An 8199-nucleotide genomic window follows, 5' to 3' on the forward strand; every position below is an offset into this window, starting at 1 on the left:
AAATTGCAAAGTATCTATTGAATAGATTTTGAATTTTCATCTTTTTTTAAGCTACATGTTTTGACTCTCAAATTTTAAAGACCAGAAACTGCTGCCAAATAACACTTTTCATAAAATTTATTGGTATGCAACGATTCGTAATTTTTTTATTTTGGAGTCAAGTACATTGTATCAATAATTATAATGTGCAACAATTGCTCAGAGAATTATGAGGATGATTCTTGCATTGCGAATGCTGAAAAATGTGCATATTGTGTACATGAGCTATTCCATACCCCGCGTACCAGCAGCACCCGAGGAATCTAAAGCGTTCCCTTAAAACAACGCTCCAAGTACTGATTTGCAGAAATATTAAAAAGCGTTTCGCCACTTACCACGACAAATAATTATACTCTCTTGGCGCAGGAAGAGTTTAACTCTGATGAGCTCGAGGAAGCTCTGACACAAAGTCGAAACAAACAGCTTTTGGTCTTAAAAATTTGAAATCAAAAAAGTAATTTGCAGTGCTTCCAGGGACACCGAAAATCTCATGTGACATTTTAACCAGAGATTCTACTTAGTGCAGGACTTTGGGCTGAGCCTAGGTCAGGCACCACCAACTTTATCATATTGCGGAACTACTCTCAACATCGAGGAGACTTCAATTCTCAGGTTGCTGTATTGTCTTCCAGACGATAATTGATCCAACCTATTCCACGATCTTAGCTACAGCTTTAGGGAGATGATCTGCTTTTACAGCCCATGACAAAACAAATAAATACAATGAATAAACCAAGTCTAAAAATAAACTAAAAATGCAATCAATTCAAAAAAAAGCAAAAATAGAAAATGCAAAGAAATACAAAAAATACAAAGATACGAAAAATACAATAAAACAATAAAGACAACAAATACAATAAACACAATATATACAATAAATAAAATATATACAACAAATGCAATAAATACAATAAATATAATAAATACAATAAATACAATAAATACAATAAATACAGTAAATACAATAAATACAATAAATACAATAAATACAATAAATACAATAAATACAATAAATATAATAAATACAATAAATACAATAAATATAATACATGCATTAAATACAAAATAAAAACAAAAAATTAAAATAGTGCAAAAAATGCAAAAACTACAGCAGTGCAAAAATAAAAAAGCACAAAAATATACCAAATATACAAAAAGCAAAAAATGTACAAAAAATACTAAAAATAAAATATGCAACAAATACTAGAAATATCAAATATACATAAAAATACAAAAAATACCAAATGTAATAAAAATATAAAAAATATGAAAAAATACAAGAAACAAAAGTTACAAAATACTAAATACAAACTACAAAATCTAAAATACAAAATGCAAAATACAAAGTACAAAGTACAAAGTACAAAGTACAAAGTACAAAGTACAAAGTACAAAGTACAAAGTACAAAGTACAAAGTACAAAGTACAAAGTACAAAGTACAAAGTACAAAGTACAAAGTACAAAGTACAAAGTACAAAGTACAAAGTACAAAGTACAAAGTACAAAGTACAAAGTACAAAGTACAAAGTACAAAGTACAAAGTACAAAGTACAAAGTACAAAGTACAAAGTACAAAGTACAAAGTACAAAGTACAAAGTACAAAGTACAAAGTACAAAGTACAAAGTACAAAGTACAAAGTACAAAGTACAAAGTACAAAGTACAAAGTACAAAGTACAAAGTACAAAGTACAAAGTACAAAGTACAAAGTACAAAGTACAAAGTACAAAGTACAAAGTACAAAGTACAAAGTACAAAGTACAAAGTACAAAGTACAAAGTACAAAGTACAAAGTACAAAGTACAAAGTACAAAGTACAAAGTACAAAGTACAAAGTACAAAGTACAAAGTACAAAGTACAAAGTACAAAGTACAAAGTACAAAGTACAAAGTACAAAGTACAAAGTACAAAGTACAAAGTACAAAGTACAAAGTACAAAGTACAAAGTACAAAGTACAAAGTACAAAGTACAAAGTACAAAGTACAAAGTACAAAGTACAAAGTACAAAGTACAAAGTACAAAGTACAAAGTACAAAGTATAAAGTACAAAGTACAAAGTACAAAGTACAAAGTACAAAGTACAAAGTACAAAGTACAAAGTACAAAGTACAAAGTACAAAGTACAAAGTACAAAGTACAAAGTACAAAGTACAAAGTAAAAGTACAAAGTACAAAGTACAAAGTACAAAGTACAAAGTACAAAGTACAAAGTATAAAGTACAAAGTAAAAAATGCTAAAGTACAAAGTAAAGAATGCTAAAAACAAAATGCAAAATGCAAAATGCAAAATGCAAAATGCAAAATGCAAAATGCAAAATGCAAAATGCAAAATGCAAAATGCAAAATGCAAAATGCGAAATACAAAATACGAGATGCAAAATGCAAAGTACGACATGCAATATATTTTGCACAACACAAAAACCACAAAAACTATAGACAATGCAAAAATCGAGGTTAAAAAAATGCGGAAAATACAAAAAACTAAATGCAAAAAAAGGGAAACAGAAATACAAAAAATTGAAAAACAAACACAAAAATACAAATATACAAAGGATGCGAAAAAATCAGGCGATTCAAAAAATACAGAAGCTACACTAAATACCACAAATACAAGACAACTCAAGAAATACGAAAAATTTGAACGAATGCAAAAAGCATTAAATAATACACCAAAAACTCAAAAATGCACAAAAACCTGCGCGAACAACAAACACTACAACTAACAACAAAATCTGCAAAACCACAAAATCTACCAGAACTTTGTAGTGGTGCAAAAAATGTTAAAACTATCAAAAATACATAAAAAATCAAAAGATTCTATTCTAAAAATTCTTTAATAGAAAAATACAAGAGACACAAAAAATACGAAAAGTATTTCAAAAATGCAAGAAATACAAAAAAAAAATAAGGGAAAATTTCAAGAAATTCAAAAAAAATTAAAAATGGCAGAAGATGCAAAAACTGAAAATGCAAAAAAGACGCAAAATATTCGAGAAATAGAAAAATGCAAGAAATACTAAAAATATGAAAAAGCAAAATATACAACAACTACATAAAATACAAAAAAATGCAAAGAATACAAAAATACACAACCAATTCAAATATCACACCGTGAAATTTTAGTAATTCTTGTATATTTTGCTTTTTTGTATTTTTAGTGCATTTTTGAATTTTTTATTTTTCTTATATTTTTTTCGAATTTTCAGTATTATTTGAATTTTTTGTATCTTTTGCATTTTTTTTCTATTTTTTGAGTTTTAATTTTTTTTGTGTATTTTTAGGATTTTTTACTTTTGTATTTTTTGTATGTGTTGTATGTTTTGTAATTGATGACTTCTAGAATTTTATGAATCTTTTGATCTTTTTGCATTTTTCGCATTTTTTTATTTGTTGTAGTTTTTGTGTTTTTTTGCAGTTTTTGTAATTTTTGTAGTATTCTAGTCTCCGTAGTTGTAGTTGTTTTCGTAATTTGAAAAATAAAAATGCAAAAAAAAAAACAAGAAATTCAAAAAATACAAAAGTGGTTAAAAAAAGTGGTTAACAAATGCAAAAAACTAACAGAAACGCAAAAAACTACAAAAATGCAAGAAATATATCAAATACCGAGTATCAAGAAACATGAAAAACTAAAAAAAAAATGAAACTCAAAAATACAAAAATGTAAACCATTCAAAAAATACTAAGAATAAAAAAATGCAAAAGTAAAGACAATGCAAAAACATACACGAAAAAAAAAGAATAAGAAAGATACAAAAATACAAGAAATATAAAATGTACTAGAAATAGCAAAAAAAAATAAAACTTCCAAAAACATAAGATATGCAAAAGATTAAAAAACAAAAACACGTACAAAAAAGACTTTTATCCAAAAAATGCAAAAATAAACAAAAAACACGAAAAATACAAACAAAATACAAAAAAAAAGAATAAAAATTACAATAAAATGCAAAAAATGTAAAAAATCAAGAAATACAAACAATTCAAAAAAATAAAAAAAATGCTGAAGATACAAAAAATGTAAACCATACAAAGAATAAAAAAATGCAAAAGTAAAAATAATGCAAAAAAATGCACTGAATACAAAGAATACAAAAGATAGGAAAAATACAAGAAATACAAAAATACAAACTGTACAAGAAATAGCAAAAATACAATAAAAATCCCAAAAACATGAGATATGCAAAAATATAAAACATACAAACAATAGAAAAAATAAAAACAAAACGCACAAAAAAGACAAAAAAACAAAAAATACGAAAAGTGCAAACAAAATACCAAAAGAAATAAATAAAAAAAATCTCAAAAAAAGCGCAGAAAATATAAACAAATCAAGTAATACAAACTATTCAAAACCTTATAAAAATGTAAAATATGCAAAAATACATAAAATACATGAAATTTTAAAAATACATGATTTACAAAACATGCAAAAATACGAAAATACAAAAGGGATAAAAATCAAAATATTCAAAACAGGCAAAAAATATAAGAGATACAAAAATACAAAATGCAAAGAACACAAAAAATGCAAAAAACATACAAATACAAAAAATACACAAATACCAAAATACAAGAATATATAAATACAACGAAACAAAAAAAATCTAAATAAAAAAATACATAAAACTCAACGAATTTAAAAAAAAATCAGAAAACTCCATAGTCATAAAAACATAAAATACAAAAAAAAATACGAAAAGTACGGGACGGTGGAGAGTTGTGAAGATAGTTTTGTTTCCGAGGCATAACTACACAAACATTGGTCGATTTGCAATATTTGAACTGGTATTTGTAAAGGACTCCTTAATACATCCACAGACTGAGGCAATTTAAAATAATCGATATCTTGTTTGCGATATGGCAGATTGCGTGAAATGCGTAGAATGGACATTTTTTAGTTTCGTGGGGAGTTGTGAACCAACCAACAAACAGTAGGAGACATGGAATATTGCTGTGGTTTATTTTTATAAGGGCTGTAGACGGTAAATAAGATCTTTCTAAACTAAAGATGAGTCAGAAAAGTGATCTGAATCGCAATGAATAGGTGACAGTATGATTCGGGCCGAACCACCCGGATTCACGGTTGCGGCACGGGGCGAATAAAATTGTGGTAAAATCCTGCTCCTCGCATAAAATTGCTAATGAGAAAGTGGCGTCATGACAGTAGAAACATTTGACAGTAGTTACCACAATTTTATCATTTATGCGGTGTTCACAACTCCCCACCGTCCCCTACAATAAACACAAAATATACAAAGATTTTCGGTCAAGATCACATGATTTCGAAACCATCAACTTTAGAGATGCAGTGTCTTCTGACCCTACTCGTACTAATACAGCTTTGATTGATAGCTCCAACCGAGTATGTCCGTACAGCCTGATGGTCAAATGCTTCTTAAAGTTAAAACTATTAGGAGGAGAAACGTTATTGGAAGGAAAACGAGAGGCTCTATATCATCAAATGGCTTCAAAAAACAATCCGCATTGTCAGAGCTTTGCAACATTCCGGCCACCGGCTACTTTGAGTAGACTGTGATTCAGTGATAGGTATTCAAATATAAACTTAAAAGCACACGAAACGCCTGTAGTCGCGAATTAATACGCCTGGTCTATCTTTGTGTAACATATATGCCGTCGAAAACGACCTGTTAGTTAAAACGACTCTGAACCCATTGCCCGTACAGCAAGACTAGCATTAAGAAAACTCACCTTTCGCCATCGTCGTTGAACGCGAAATCTCCCAGCAGCAGATCCCGGAAACGGTACCTCGGCGGAAGTGCCATCCTCGACTGCAAACTATTCCGGTCCACTACCTCGATGATGGTTGCTTCTTCCATAACAATAGAGCACCTGGATGATCCACCACCCTCAGCTTCCCCACCGAACTCTTCCTCGGTGGAAGCGGTGACGGCGGTGGCGGTAGCGGGGGCGGTGGAAATCGGTTCCGTTGAAATCAAATACCCACCCGCGGCCCTTCTCGGCCGGGGGGATCGAATCCGTTGCCACACTTTGCCACACTCACTCGAACGTAACAATTACTCTACAACTAACATTCGAGGAACCGCCAAACACGATAATTATCACGAATGTGGGTCGAACTGATGACCCCAATTAATTCATCACCGATTCTTCGCCGAAAGCAAAAACAACAAAAATTCACTTTACACTACCGGTTCAGATATCGATTAACAATTTCCGTTAGACCTCATTTTTTATTCGGCTTCATCTTCTATGCACTGAACCTTTTGGGCAAGGGCGACACTTCTGACTAAAACACTCATTATCACATTTTCCGGTTTCCACCCCTTCTAGATTCGTTTGGTCAACTACCGAACGGGCTATCTTCCGTGCTAACGGCCATTATTTTCAATTTCGTCGGTTTGTCATCACGTCAAGCGGGGGAGGGCGGTTACTTTTTTGCCCATTTTCCGTGCGGTGAGCTTCCAATTAGCAAACTTCCTTTTTCGTGAATAATTTCACTAGCTCGCAGAGTTGCCAGCTATAATCAAATAACACCACTAAGCACTTTTACTATACTTGCTGACTGGTAACTTTCTTATAATTGAAAATCAATTTTTCCACCTTTCACTCTTAATCCACAATTAACAATTTGCCCTGTTGGCAGTTGTGGGCAGTCAGTAAGGGGGTTCGGTGGTTGTCCGACACAAAGCTGATGAATATTACAAGAGCTCGCGATTCGGTTGATTCACGTTTTTCCAGCTCGATTCTCGCGATTGTAACGCGAGTCCCAGATCGGCAACGGGGTCAGTCCTGTCCGGTTTGTTCGTACAATTGAGACAGCCTGTACAGCCGCGGAGGTGGAGGTGGGCTAAAAATAAACACGAGAGAAAACGTGAGTGTAAATTATAACTGGCTGTGTGCACTGCAATCGATAGCTAGATAAACGATTTAATGTTGGCTGACTGCGAGAGGGGTACGGTAAATTGAAGATGGATTTTTTTCTGAATTATTAACTAGTTGGAACGAGTAGTTGGGCGTACATCAACCTTAATACTATGTTGGAACCAAACCGCATTCGGGTAGAGCGAGCATGTATTCCGAAGAAGCTTATGAAAATTAGATGCAATTCATCGTGGTTTTGTTTCCAGCAGGTTTCTTCCTTCCGTGACATAGGATTTTGGAACATTCTTTGTACAAAGTGTATCGTTCTGAAACGTATTTTGCTGTCGGCATATTCTTTTTCGTGATGTCATCGAAATTTTCGTATTTCTCCTGAAATCATAAAAAATTCAATTTTTTATCTCCTGTTCTAATTATTAGATTGATTCACTGGTTCATATTCCAAATATTCAGTTTCTAGTTTTACTCCCCGTTTCCAGATCATAATATTAGATTCTATTCCAAGGTCCACTATACGATTCAAGCGATAATGCCTATTTCATGATTATTTGTTTTCGTAATATCCAGCAGAGTTGAATATCGAAATATAAATGAATTTGAATGAAAGTAGAGAAAAATCGCCCCAAAGGTATGTTTCGAACCTGTAACTCTTGTAAAAAATACAGATTCCAAAATAATTTTTTTGTTCAGCAAGCAATTTGTAGCTAAAGTGGTTGAGAAACGATCTTGTTGTTCCTTGAGATCTGGAAATCTCCTGGGAAAGCAAAACTAGGAAACTGGTTTCTACAATTTTAAAGCAGTGTAGCAAGATCGGGTGATTTTGTACTACCTTAGTCCATAGGAAGAAATATCACAAAATTATAAAAGCGATTTTTTCTCATTACTGATGCTGTATAATTAATAAATTTTACGAAATGTTTTCCATTTAACATTATCAAAATCAAAGTAATGGCATTTAAATCCAAAAATTGAATTGTAAAAACACCATATTGGTTCTCATCAAGCAAAATCCTCCCAATGCTACCCCCGGGGGGCGACGATCGACGAATTTCGGTCGGTTGTGATGTGAAGAAGGAAAAATTCAAACTGCAAATGGAATTCGGTTGCTTAATATGTGGAAAGCGAATATAAATTGAAATTTAAGCTCCGTTTGCTCCAATAAACACCGATGGAAAATATTTCGTAAAAACATTGCCTGAATCTCCGCTCATTAATCACAACTGAAGTTTTATATGCTCGAAAACAACCACTGCCAGTGTGAACCGGTACGGTAATAACTAACATTAAGCCCTTGTG

The sequence above is a fragment of the Topomyia yanbarensis genome, chromosome 3, assembly GCF_030247195.1.
Source record: "Topomyia yanbarensis strain Yona2022 chromosome 3, ASM3024719v1, whole genome shotgun sequence".
Classification (NCBI taxonomy): domain Eukaryota; kingdom Metazoa; phylum Arthropoda; class Insecta; order Diptera; family Culicidae; genus Topomyia; species Topomyia yanbarensis.